The 14537-nt window shown below is 48.7% G+C and overlaps 1 long non-coding RNA gene across 1 annotated transcript; it reads left to right on the top strand.

The window, feature by feature from the left end:
• Positions 1 to 1095: 1095 nt before the first annotated feature.
• On the top strand, positions 1096 to 11935 carry LOC138849554 (uncharacterized). The gene is made up of 2 exons (XR_011388430.1): positions 1096 to 5249; positions 5284 to 11935. It is a non-coding gene; the product is annotated as an uncharacterized lncRNA (long non-coding RNA).
• The last annotated feature ends 2602 nt before the right edge of the window (positions 11936 to 14537 follow it).

The raw sequence follows: 14537 nt of genomic DNA, 5'->3' as shown, positions 1-14537 counted from the left end.
GATAACTACTTTGTTTCAAGACTGCATTGGACAAAGCTAATGGAAAATAAAAATAGAAAAATTTAACCACGAATGTTGGGGGGGGGGGGGATGTTGCTAGCTTCCACACCAAGTCTCATTTCTTAAGTATTGTGTTGTGCTCCTGGGGCCAGAGGCGGCCTGCCCTGGGCATCTGGCAGCAGTGTCAATCAGTTCCCCGCCCCAGGCCTGAGTCCTAGGGTTTGTGTGCACAGCAGCCTTTGCCGTTCCTGGTCCCCTAGCAGGGCTGGGGAACTAACAGCCTGCGGTAAAGCCCACAGACTCAGCGGTCTGGCCCTGCCGAAGCAACCACAGGCAGGAGTCTACATTCGGTAAATGATAGCAGACTAAGTTTTAAGTTGATTGTGGCCCATGAGTGAAGTAAATACCAAAATGGCCCCTAGCAGGTAAAAGATTCCCCATCCTTGCATGGAAATGTCCTTTTTAAAATTCAAGGTGAACAAGTTTCATGTGTTTCATATATACAGATTTAGGAACATGGTGATGCTTCCTTCCCACCCTACCATCCTTCCTTTCTTATTTTTTACAGTGACATACTTTTGAGTTTGTTTTGTAATCATAAGCTTAACCCTCCACTAAGTAAAGAATTCAACAAATAGAAGGAAGAAAAACGTCCTCAACAGTAGAGACAAGGGGCTGTAAACAATCACTTCTCCAAGTGTCAGTTTCCTTTCCTTACATTATCTTTTACTAGTTACCACAGATAAGGGAAATTATATGGGATTTGTCTTTTGGGGATGTGCTTTTTTCACTAAGTATAATGGTTTCCAGTTGCATCCATTTTGTTGCAAAAGACAGGATTTCATTGTTTTTTACAACTGACTAGTAGTATATATACCACATTTTCTTTAGTCTTCCATTGATGGACATCTGGGTTGATTCTTTATCTTGGTTATTGTAAATTGAGCTGCAGTAAACTTTTATTTCCTGATTTCATTTCATCTGGGTAAGTTCCCAGGAGTGGGATGGCTGGGTCATATGGTAGGTCTGCATTCAGATTTCTTTTTTTTTTTTTTTTTTTTTGACAGGCAGAGTGGACAGTGAGAGAGAGAGACAGAGAGAGAAAGGTCTTCCTTTGCCGTTGGTTCACCCTCCAATGGCCGCCGCTGCAGCCGGCGCACCGCGCTGATCCTGGCAGGAGCCAGGAGCCAGGTGCTTTTCCTGGTCTCCCATGGGGTGCAGGGCCCAAGCACCTGGGCCATCCTCCACTGCACTCCCTGGCCATAGCAGAGAGCTGGCCTGGAAGAGGGGCAACCGGGACAGAATCCGGCGCCCCAACCGGGACTAGAACCCGGTGTGCCGGCGCCGCAAGGTGGAGGATTAGCCTATTGAGCCACGGCGCCGGCTCTGCATTCAGATTTCTGAGGTATCTCTGTGCTGTCTTCCAAAATGGCTGTACCAGTTTACATTCCCAGCGACAGTGGATTAGGGTACCTTTTAACCACATCCTTGCCAGCATTTGTTGTTGATTTCTGTATAAAAGCCATTCTAACCAGGGTGAGGTGAAACCTCATTATAGTTTTCATTTGCATTTCCCTGATGGCTAGTGACCCTGAGCATTTTTTCATGTGTCTGTTGGCCATTTGAATTTCATCTTTCGAAAAGTGTCTATTCAAGTCCTTTGCCCATTTCTTAACAGGATTTTTTTGTTTTAACTGTTGTTGAGTTCCTGGAGCTCTTTATAGATTCCAGGTATTGGAAATGTCCTAATAACAGAAACTTTAAATTCGGATAGAAATAAACTACAGCCCAGAATTCCCAAAGGAAAAGTTCTTAGGCCATATGTTCTAAAAGGGTGCTATACCACTGGTTTTAAAAATCAAATGTTGGAGGAAAGGGTGTAGGAAGTAACATTTTAGAAACCTTGCATGCCTTGGGAATAGCATTGTAGCACGCTGGGTTAAGCCGCCTACGACGCTAGCATTCTATGTCAGAGTTGGTGTCATAGTCCTGGCTCCTCTGCTGATGATCCAGCTTCCTGCTGATGCACCTGGGAAAGCAAGGAAGACGGCTTCAGTGCTTAGGCCCCTGCCACTCACAGGGGAGATCCAGGTGGGATTCTGGGTTCTTGGCTGCAGCCCAGACCAGCTCTGGCCACTGCAGCCATTTGGAGAATGAGCCAGTGGATGGAAGATTGTGGATGCACACATTCCCCTCTCTCTCGCTCGCCCTCCCTCCCTCCCCGTCACTGCATTTCAAATAAATAAATCTTAAATCATGCATGCCTTGTTTGCAGTCATATAAAGATTAGCACTCCGTCAACTTTTGAACTACTAACCAAATACATGGTGTTATGTAAATGCTAGTTGTTCGATAAAATAAATCAGTAACATCCAATCAATAAAAGTAACCATTTCCTATATATCAGAATACATTAAAACAAAAATTTATCAAAAATTGTAAGTCCACAAAATACTATTTTTACAAAGAATACCAAAGGAATCCACACACCTTGCAACTCATGTCTTATCCATAGCTGACATAATGGCATAGTGGCTGCTGCTTGAGGCACCTGCATCCCATATCACAGCGCCAGTTTGCATCAAGGCTACTCTGCTTCTGGTCTGGCTCCATGCTAGTGTGCATGGGGAGCAGTAGGTAATGGCCCAGGCACTTAGGTCCCTGCCGCCCACGTGGGAGACCCAGACAGAATTCCTGGCTCTTAGCTTCTCCCTGACCCAACCCCTGCTGTTGCAGCCTTTTGAGGAGTGAACCAGTGGATGGAAGATACTCCTCTGTCTCTCGCCTTCCAACTAAATCTTCAAAAACATAACCTCCCAAAAGTGACTAGGTGGTGAGCTTTTGCTACTGTCCTAGCTGGAAAACTGCACTTACATGGCCTGGGTAAGCAGGAAAAAGGTATCTTTTATTTTACAAGCCTTACCTCCTTTTAAAACAAAATTTGCAAATGTTTTATTGCCACCCTTCTTTATGTCTTGGTTTTCTTCACTGACTAAGAAGTTTAGAGGTAAGACACCTTGGAAAGGCCACCTCCCAGCCCTGCAGTGAGAAGTGTCTGTAGGAAAGCCTTTTGCTTGTTTTTTGAAGAGCAGGAAAAGCTTGCGTGTCACAGGTGCACCAACGGACTTCTTTGATCAAAAAGCATCCAGTTGTCCAAAAGCGTGCACTACAGAGCAAACTGGAAAACACTGGCCTTGTTCCTGAGGGTGTATGTGCCTTGTCAGTAGGCTTATGAAAACCGGATGTCCAGGTCCAAATAAAGATTTCAGTTCTGCACTCACATGGTTGTATGCCAGGTTGAATTGGAATGTGTGGATTTTGAGAGAATATCTTCAGTGAGGCTGGCTGTCACTTCATGGCTCCTTCTGATGGGAAACATACCATAAACTAAAGAGATGATTTTGTATTTTCTTTTTTTATTTATTTCTTTATTTATTTGACAGGCAGAGTTAGAGAGAGAGAAAGGTCTTCCTTCCGTTGGTCCACCCCACAAATGGCCGCTATGGCCTGAGCTATGCTTATCCGAAGCCAGGAGCCAGGGGCTTCCTCCTGGTCTCCCATGCAGGTGCAGGGCCCAAGCACTTGGTTCATCCTCCACTGCCTTCCCGGGCCACAGCAGAGAGCTGGCCTGGAAGAGGGGCAACCGGGACAGAATCCATCGCCCCAACCGGGACTAGAACCCCAGGTGCTGGCACCACAGGCGGAGGATTAACCTAGTGAGCCACGGCGCTGGCCCATGTTTGTTTCTTAAACACTGGTGGTGTAGTGAATTAATTTCTGACTGATTTTTTTTTCCATTTTTTTCGGAGTTCCCACTTTTTTGGCACAGGCAAAATTGACTTGATGTACACCTAAGTTCTTTCATGTCCCAGAACTTGATGGGGTGATGATGAAGGAGTTAGGTTAATACAGGAATTTTGAGACTGAACAGTCAGTTAACGTTGTTTCAGTAGGTGTCCAGTTTGGGAATCATGCTGTTTTATTACAGTTGCAAGTAAGGGTGAAAGAAGGCTTTGCCGAACAGGCCTTTTTTTTCCTCAGAAAGTAGTTGGGTACAGATGTGGTGCCGCGTGCCAAGCCTCTCGTCGTGGTGGACAGGAGTGGAGGGGAATGCTCACCGAAGACCCTGGTGGGGGACCCAGGGCTCCAGTATCCCAGCTCCCACAGCTGGCCCTGGAGAACTGTGAACTCGAAGGGTTGGCGTGCACCGGCCCTAGTGTAGGAGCCGGTGGACTGAGTGTCTGGACCTCAGGTGAGGGTCCCAGGCCTTGGGGAGGAGGCTTTGAGTCACGTGGTCCCCCGACAGACCTGAGCCTGCCTGTGGAGAAAGGGGAGGCTGGCTGCGCTGGCACCAGTGCTTCTGCTGCAACCTGCACTGCTCTCTCCACTCGCTTTTGCTTCTTCACAACTGTCCGTGCCACTCACTCGGCACCCTAGGTGTCGCCCAGGAGAGAACGGTCCACCCTAGGTGTCGCCCGGGAGAGAACGGTCCACCCTAGGTGTCGCCCAGGGGAGAACGGTCCATCCCAGTGGCCACAGCTAGAGATGGCCCAGCTCATTTCTGTAAACGTCAAAGACAAGAAGATGTAGAATGACATAAACTGAACAAAGGCCCCTAGAACAAACGGCGACTTGGTTACTTGTGAGGACTGCTACTCTACAGATGAGGGGAAAGAATCCACAAGTGCAATCCCACACGCGGTGTGGAATCTGTTGTTCTAAGGGACCAAGGACCTGTGGAACCCAGCACACCCAATGCAAAGGTGCAGATGTATACAGAGCATGAAGAAGTCTAGGGTACTTACACCCCACACTTAGTTTCTTAACTGTTCCAGAAAGCACTTGCTAAAGGCAAAAAAAAACAACAAACAAAAAAAACACACACACAGAAATGGCATGTTTCTGCTGCATGTCACATGGCCAGGTTATGAAAGAAGTCACATGGTCTCATGGATTGCCACTGTGATAGGTCACACAGGAATCATGACTGACACTGTGACAGAGGTCACACAGGACACATACACTGACCCTGTGACAGCGGGCACACAGGACATGGACTGACCCTGTGACAGCGGGCACACAGGACATGGACTGACCCTGTGACAGAGGTCACACAGGACACATACACTGACCCTGTGACAGAGGTCACACAGACCATGGACTGACCCTGTGACAGAGGGCACACAGGAATCATGACTGACCCTGTGACAGAGGTCACACAGGACACATACACTGACCCTGTGACAGAGGTCACACAGGCCATGGACTGACTCTGTAACAGAGGTCACACAGACCATGGACTGACCCTGTGACAGAGGGCACACAGGACACATACACTGACCCTGTGACAGAGGTCACACAGGACACATACATTGACCCTGTGACAGAGGTCATATAGGCCATGGACTGACCCTGTGACAGAGGTCACACAGACTCATGGGCTCACACTGTGACAGAGGTCACACAGGACACATACACTGACACTGTGACAGAGGTCACACAGGCCATGGACTGACCCTGTGACAGAGGTCACACAGGACACATACACTGACACTGTGACAGAGGTCACACAGGCCATGGACTGACCCTGTGACAGAGGTCACACAGGACACATACACTGACCCTGTGACAGAGGTCACACAGACTCATGGACTGACCCTGTGACAGAGGTCACACAGGACACATACACTGACCCTGTGACAGAGGGCACACAGGACACATACACTTCCGTCTTCCTCTGCAGTGGTGAGGGTTCAGTGGAGAATGCTATGTGTGCTGCCAGTCTGGGCGTCCACTGGGTTCCTCACAGAGGGCCCCCAGGCTGTGGCCAGTCCTGGCACCCTCAGAACATGGTAGGGTTGGAAGGGTGAGGGGCAGCAGCTGCGCCTCTCACAGCCCCAGGGCCCGCGCAGGGGCGCACAATACCTGGGTTCACTTTTCGTCCACTTCCTTTGCGCCAGACCCGGGAGCGGCTGAAGCAGAAGCCCTCGCCACTCTGGAGCGGCTGTGGCAGCCGAGTGAGCGACTAAGAGTACGAAGGAGCCCAGGGTGAGGACGGGAAGCGGAAGGCTGTTGGGCGTGTGTTCACAGCACCCCAAGTGCCCACGTCTCCCTAGTGAGAGGCTGTTGATGACGGAAAGTCAAGGTCATCTATGGATTTTTTCCTATCTAAACCACGTTTCTCTCCCTGAGGTGTGATTGGTCTACTGGTATCCAGTGTGTGCGTTCTATTCATAACTCAGGTGCAGCTACTGTAACCCAGCGGCAGGAATGGTCCATGCGGTGACCTTGCACACCACGTCCCCTGTGGATGCCGAGTGTCACCAACGTGGCTTCTGGCCTCCCCGGGCCTGCAGGGACGGTGTTGCCGTGGTCGGGAGTGCTTTGGGCCCACTGACTGCGTGACCGCTGGCTACTACAGATCTCCTTTTGAAGGTGCGTGGAACGTTCGTTGATTTCTGCTTGGTTTCAGGGTTTTTGACATAACTGGGCTTTCTTTTCTCTTTGTTTCTGATACCGTGATGCAGATTCTGCACTGCATTTTGTGGACTCGCCTTGAAGCGAGCTTGATTGGATCATCTTCCCCAAAACACTGGGCCCCCTGGGGATTGTATAATCCTGCAAGGTGATCTGCGGGGCTCTCTTTCCACTCTGATGTCCTGCCGATTGTGGACAGCTTCTTTCTAAGGAGGCCTTCTACGGATGCTCTTGACGGGACACTCCTCACCCAGCTGTGTCGTGCACTAATCTCTTGCGTATCTAGCACGGGGTTCTGCACTTGGTGTCGTTGGCCATCAAAACCTAACTGAAGTATCCACTATTTTTTTCTTTCTCTGAGTACCCTTTTTTCTTTCTTTCTTTCTTTTTTTTTAAAGATTATTTATTTGAAAGGCAGAGTTACAGAGAGGCAGAGAGAGAGGCAGAGAGAGAGAGAGAGAGAAGTCTTCCATGTGCTGGTTCACTCCACAGATGGTTTCAATGGCCAGAGCTGCACCCATCCAGTGCAGGGAGCCAGGAGCTTCTTCCGGACCTCCCACATGGGTTCAGGAACCCAACAACCTGGGCCATCATCTACAGTTTTCCCAGGCCATAGCAGAGAGCTGGGTTGGAAGTGAAGCAGCCAGGACTTGAACCGGTGCCCATATGGGATGCCGGCACTGCAGGCAGCGGCTTTACCCGCTATGCCACAGCACCAGCCCCCTGAAGTGTCTATTATTAAAACACTTGTACCACATCTAAATTGAGCCCTGGTTGACAAACTTGTTTATTTAACCTAAAAACATATAGCAGTAATTCCTAGAGGAAGCAAATGCAATGTTCTCTAAAACAAAATTTTAAAAGTCACCTAATCCCTAATATTTAAAATGATATACAGAGCACTGAAAAGCACACCCCCAAAGAGAATATTTTTTTGGCAACATATCTGGGCATCTACGCGGAGGCCTGCTGTTATTTTCACCACAGAATTCCATTGATCTTGGCTTGTTTTCATTGATAAGACTTTGGGAGGCATAGGCTTAGATTAGGATTCAGAGACTTGAAATCTGATGATTTTAACCACTTTTGGTAACCAAGAAGTACAGAGCATGGGTGGCGAGCACCCCGGCCAGCTCACGGGGCCTCGTGCACCACTGTGTGCCTCGGGGGCTGTCTCAGGGGCGGTCACCCTCCCTCCGGTGCCAGGACACAGCAAGGCTGCGACCATTCAGAACAGCGTGGCTCACGCTCCTCTGGGGAGGTGTCCAACGCGACCCAGTGCGCCCTTCCTCTTTCTGACGTTTGCTTTCTGCTGCGTACTCACGTGACTTTGCCTTTTTGGTCTCCCGACGTCTGTGTCCCTTGTACCGGCTCTGTCGTCTCTGCTGTGCACCTTCAGGTATCAGCAGTAAGGTAACCGCACCCCCACTTCTAAAGGGTAAGGCATTTTATGTCCTCAGAAAGATCGCTACGATGAATCTCACGGGCAGCAAGGGTTTCCAGTACTGGGTGGCAGCCAGCCGTCACTGCTCTACTCTGAGTGTCTAGCCCCGCCCAGGTGGGCTGGGATTCGACCTGGAGGACCTGAGGGCTGTTTCTGGTCCAGAGCAAACCAATCTGGGCTGGTTTTGTGTCACAGCAGGTTCGGCTGCTGCCTACGACACCACATCCATATCCGAGCCCGGTTCAAGTCCTGGCTACTTTTCTTCAATTCAGCTCCCTCCTAATGTGCCTGGGAAAGCAGAAGAAGATGGCCCAAGTGCCTGGGTCCCTGCCACACATGTGGGAGACCAGAATAGAGTTCCTGGCTCCTTGCTTTGGCCTGACCAGCCCCAGCTGTTGTGGCCTTTTGGGGAGTGAACCAATGGATGCAAGAACTCTTATTCTCTCTCTCTCTCTCTCCATCTCTCTGCCTTTTAATTGCATGAAATAAATCTTTATTTAAAAAACATAAAGCCAATTTGTGCATAGCCACACTTGTGTGGGGATCTGTAACATTGTAACCACAACAGTATGGAAAGAAAAGGAGGCCAGCAGTGGCCCATTCTCCCATCCAGTGCAGACAAGAGCCAAGCATGTCCAACAATTTGGTCAGCAACCAAGAGGAGACACCCCAGGTACCAACAGCCTTCCACCCATCGCCGAGAAATGTCCCCCAAACAGCTTTTTTTTTTTTTGACAGGCAGAGTGGGCAGTGAGAGAGAGAGACAGAGAGAAAGGTCTTCCTTTGCCCTTGGTTCACCCTCCAGTGGCCGCCGCAGCCGGCGTACTGTGGCCGGCGCACCGCGCTGATCCGATGGCAGGAGCCAGGTGCTTCTCCTGGTCTCCCATGGGGTGCAGGGCCCAAGCACTTGGGCCATCCTCCACTGCACTCCCTGGCCACAGCAGAGAGCTGGCCTGGAAGAAGGGCAACCGGGACAGAATCCGGCGCCCCGACCGGGACTAGAACCCGGTGTGCCAGTGTGGCAAGGTGGAGGATTAGCCTAGTGAGCCGCGGCGCCGGCTTCCCAAACTTCTCTTTAAACTCTTTACTCTGGCATGACCTGCAATGACCCCGACCGCTGACTGCAGAACTTGCGGAATGTTTATTCTTCTGCATTCTGTTGGTCAGCAAACACAGAAGGAACATACAAACACCAGTGGATGGAGGCCACCCCCCAAGAAAAGCCCCTGCCTGCTGCCTGGTCCCTGCTCCCTGCTCCCTGCTCCCTGGTCTCTTCCGTGGTTCACAAGAACGTGTCGACTGCTCCCACAGGGAAGTGGCACTGCGCTTGTTGCCTGCAAAGGAGAGAGCCCCAGCGGGGCTGAGGAAGGCGTGGGGTCCAGTGCCCCTTCCCAGGAAGCAAGCAGCCCAGCTCTGCACCTCCTTCTTCACAGGCTTGCTCTTGGCCTTCTTGCTTCACGGGGATCCAGCCGGGATGCAGGCAGGTGCTAGGAGCTGGCTGTGGCCCATGGACGCACCAGTGACCCGGTGCCCAGGGAGCCCCAGCCCTGTTTCCCTCGCACATGTATCACCTGCGTGGTGAAGAATTCCAGGCCCTCTGGAAAATGGGGTAGATCGAATCCTTCTCTCCTCTGCGCAGCTGGAAGAATAGGAGATGAAGGAGGTGAAATTGCAGACCCCAGCTCTCTTACTCATCACCTGGGGTTTCCTGTAGAAACCTCCGAAGTTAAACAGATAGACACTTTTTCCTTTGAGTAGATTAAAATGCTTTGGGCAACTGAGAGCCTTGTAACTGGTGTTGCAGAAGATTTCTGGGCTCCAGCCTCTGCAAGAAGTGGAATTATATGGAGGAGGTGGGTTTTTCTCAATAGGGGATCCCAGTACAAGTTGTTCAAATGAATGCATTGCTGAGATTGGAGTCCTCAGTTGATTATTTTTTAAAAATTTATTTGAAAGGCAGAGTTACAGAGAGGGAGAGGGAGGGGGAGGGGGAGAGAGGGAGAGGAGAAGGAGAGAAGGAGATTAGATTAGAGTCAAACACTTGCATGATCGTCATTAAATGTGTCTTCTAGAAGCAAATGAGGCAGACTCCTGTTGCTGCTAACAGCAGGGCAGTCACGGGCGCACGTTCCCATTGAAGAGAGCAGAGAGAGGCGTAAGTTGCTGAGCTTTTGAAAAGCACCAACGCAATGGCAAGAGCAAGGAAGCCTCGCGCCACAGCCGAGATGAAGACGTGGGCCTCGAGGCGTCCTGGGTGCTGAGCCGGGCCTTTGCCAAGGGGGACAGCCGCCGCTCTGGGTAACTTGAGCCTCAGTGTTAGTCACTTTTGAGGCACAGGATGCAAGGGGCAAAATCTGGGGTCAACCTCAGGAGGGAGCCCACTGGGAACCCTCAGCCCGTAGAGTGGGGGTCATTGGGACAGGCGAATTAAGACTTGGCCCCTCCAAAGGTCCGCAGTGAAAAGGGCCTGTGTGCAACTTTCAGTCTCACTGGGGAGGAAGAGAAAAGAAAGCTCCCCTGACTCCACACCACTTAGCTGCCAGAACGCAAACTACCTCACCGGGCTAAAAATAATCTCAAGCCAGGGCCTGCACCGTCGCTCCCCCATTCGCAGAGGAACGACACAGGACCCTGCGCTGTTCTTTTGTCTGCTCGGCCCTCCCCGGGTTTGCTGCTGGTTCTTCCCGGGTTGGCTACCGACCCTTCCACCTCCGTGGAAGGGCGGTTCCCCCTGCCACTTTCCCCACTTCCGCGGGGGAGCGGCACACCGCCGGCCGGCTCTCTCGGGGGCTGCACAGGTGTTCCTTCAGATAGATGTTCCCGGTGCATGTTGTCTCTCTCCTCCTTTATAGTCCTCTTCCACCAATCCCAACTCTGCTACCCACACGCCGAGTACGCTGTTCTCCTCCAATCAGGAGCAGGTCCTGCTGTTTATTGGTGGAACTGGAGGCAGCTGTGTAGAAGCTGTTTCCTCCTCTCCCAGCGCCATATTGTGGGAGAGCAGATGCATAGAATAAGTCTTAATTCCAGTAACTTAGTCTAGTCCGAGTTGCTCCCCACACTGCACAGTGGCACAGCAAGTTAAAGCCATGGCCTGCAGCACCAGCATCCCATATGGGCACTGGTTCAAGTCCTGGCTGCTCCACTTCTGATCCAGCTCCGTTCTAATGCACCTGGAAACGTAACAGAGGATGGTCCAAGTCCTTGTGCCCCTGCACCCACGTGGGAGACCCAGAAGAAGCTCCTGTCTCCTGGCTTCGGATCAGCCCAGCTCCAGTCATTGTGGCCATCTGGGGAGTGAGCCAGTGGATGAAAGACCTCTCTCTCTCTCTGTGTCTATACCTCTCTCTGTAACTCTTTTAAATAAATAAAATAAATCTTCCATAAAATAAAATAATCTCAAGCTAAAGATTGAATTTAAAGTCCCCCACTAGTACTTTTAAGAAGCAAACACAAATCCTCTTTGAAAAAAAAAAAAACTTCCTTAATCCCAGGCCTGAAGTATGTGAATAAACACATATCCAAGAAAAATGCACAACCCACAATGCAAGTGAATGTATAAACAAGCAAGGGAATGAGGAACCATGAGTAACAACTGGAATGTGTGTGTGGTTATAAATGTAGGTAAATATCCATCTATAGATTCAGATATATAGATGCACACAAGGATATAGATATACAGATGTTAGTATAGATACAGATACAGATAAAGATACAGATATGCAAGGCCTTAAGATACATTGTGGAGAATTAGAAACTATAAAATAGGACCAACTACACACAAACCACACACAAATGGAATTTCTATCAGTGAAAGAGGGAAAATTTGAAAGGAAAATCCCATAGGACAGGTTTGGCAGATTAGATACAGTTGAAGACACAATTTAGAAATTATAAAGATGTAGCACAGACCGATAGACTACATGAACACGGCATTAAGAGATAGAGTGACTTCCAGTGCACATCCAAACAGGGGTCCAGGAGGAAAGAGAGACATCGGGAAAAGCCAGAAAATGAAGAGATAGTCACGGACATGTGTCTAAAATGAGTGAAAACCACCAAATCAAAAATTCAGGAAGGTCAACCAAGAAAAAGAAATTCACGTCCAGACCAGATAACTGATTTTCTTATTTATGTGAGGCAAACAGACTTCATGGACTTCATAACCTAGACTGAGGCGCACAGTGAGACTGCCCCCCACCTGCGCTCCCACCCTCCTTCCTCCCTCCTCTCTTCTTCTTTCAGTTTTTACAACGACAGATTTTCCGTTTATGTTCATAAGCTTAGTCCTCCACTAAGTAAAGAATTCAGGTGCTGGCTTTGTGCCTGCATTGCTGGCATCCTGTATGGGCACCAGCTCGCATCCTGACTGCTCCACTTCCGATCCAGCTTCCTGCTAACGTGCCTGGGAAAGTGCAGAAGATGGCCCAGGTGCCTGGGCCCCTGCACCCAGGTGTGAGACCCGGAAGAAACTCCTGGCTCCTGGCTTTGGATCGGCCTACATTTGGCTGTTGTGGCCCTTTGGGGAGTGAAACAGTAGATGGAAGACCTCTCTGTCTGTCTGTCTGTCTGTTTCTCTCCCCCCCTCCTTTGTAACTCTGTCTTCTTAAATAAATTTTAAAAATCTTTTAAAAAAAAATCATGGAAAATGGAATTGAAAGACAAGTTTATTCTAAAACAAAAGAACTCGACAAATAGAAGAAAAAAAAAACACTGTTTCTCAACAGTAGAGACAAGGGCCATAAACAATCATCAGTTCTCAAAAATGTCAATTTTGCTGCTATGCAGTACATAGTCTGTACTCTATTGTTACCACAGATCAGGGAATACATGATATTTGTCTTTTGGGGACAGGCTTATTTCACTAAGTATAATGGCTTTAACTGAATTTTACAATCAATTAAAATAGATTTTAGATTAATACAAGTAAGGGAGCTTACCACCAAACCCACGTAAAAGGAAATTCTAAATAATGTATTTCACGCAAAAGAAAAGTGTTCCTTGATGAAATATCTGACATGAAAATAGAAGGGAAGGTCAAAAAAAGTTGGGAATTATTGTGATCACATGAGATCATATTTGGGGCCTCAAAACGTGATAAAAATTGATTTTTTATTATTTTCTCTTTAATCAATAAAACAAGCATACAAAAATAAATAAGGATATAGAAAGAAGATAGGATACATGAGAGATATGATTAAAAATATTGACCTACCTTACTTATAATATTGTACCCAACAACTAATGAACACACATTATCTGCTTTATGCCGTGTCAAAGCAAGTCTTCAACGGAATGAAACAATATAGATTATATTATATTATGTGACCAGAACACTCTCATCTGTTTGGTACCTAGTAAACAGTACTGAGATCATGGATCAACTAAACGCAATAATGAGGGGCTGGCGTGGCCTAGCGGGTTGAACTGCCGCCTGCTAGGCCAGCATCCCGTATGGGGACCAGTTCCTGGCCTGGCTGCTTCACTTTGGGTCCAGCTCCCTGCTAATGCACCTGGGAGGGCAATGGAGGACGGTCCAAGTATTTGCCACCCATGTGGGAGACCCAGATGAAACCCTGGCTCCTGCTTCGGCCTGACCTGGGCCCAGCTGTTGTGACAGCTGGGAAGCGAACCAGTGAGTGCAAGATCTCTCTGTGTGTCTGTAACTCTGCTTTACACTTTTTTTAAAAGATAGATTTATTTGAAAGGTAGAGTTACAGAGAGAGAGAGAGAGCGCTTCCATCCACTGGTTCAATCCCCAAATGATTGCAATGGCTGGAGCTGGGCCGATCTGAAGCCAGGAGTCAGGAGCTTCCTCCAGATCTCTTACATGGGTGCAGGGGCCCAAACACTTGGGCCATCCTCCACTGCTTTCCCAGGTCATCAGCAGAGAGCTGGATCAGAAGTGGAGCAGCCAGGACTTGAACCAGCATCCATATGGCATGTTGATGCAGGCGGAGACTTAACCTACTATGCTGAAGCACTGGCCCCAATTAAATAAATCTTAAAGAAAGACTAGTAATGAAAATTTGAGCATGTTTTAAACTGAATGATGACATTGTACTATAACTCGAAATGTGCAAAATGCAGCTAAAGCAGTAGGTAGAGTATAACTCATAGCCTTGCCTGCTCACATTACAAAATGAGCAAAACCAAATGACTGAGCTAGGTTCTGGTAGGAGTGTGGCGGGAGCCATGTCTTCATGGTTTACCTCCTGAAACCGTACAGAACAACAAGGAAAATGTATAAAATCACTAATGGTCTATGTCTCTCAGTAAGATAAAGGAAATCTGCAAACTCTAAAACATCAGCATGAGTTTGGGGGAAAAAACATCAGAAGTCAGTCTAATTGATACAGGTAGTCATTATAGAGTACCAGGAAAAAAGTGGGTGTTCCCAAAGGGTTAGTAACAACGCAGCACAGAAAATACCCAGGAGAGAGAGCCAGCTTGAATGGGAATCCCGCGAGCATGTCTGAGTGAATGGGACAGTGGATGAGTACCTGGGAGGACGGAAGGCAGAATATGGGAAGCATCTGGGGTCAAAGTTCTGAGGATGAAAGGGATCGCTTGTCATTCTAGCAGTGGATACAGTGACCCTCTAACCGAGAGATCC

Source organism: Oryctolagus cuniculus, chromosome 5 (genome assembly GCF_964237555.1).
Source record: "Oryctolagus cuniculus chromosome 5, mOryCun1.1, whole genome shotgun sequence".
Taxonomy (NCBI): Eukaryota; Metazoa; Chordata; class Mammalia; order Lagomorpha; family Leporidae; genus Oryctolagus; species Oryctolagus cuniculus.
Note: the sequence above shows the minus strand (reverse complement) of the source record. Positions and strands in the feature narration are given on the sequence as shown.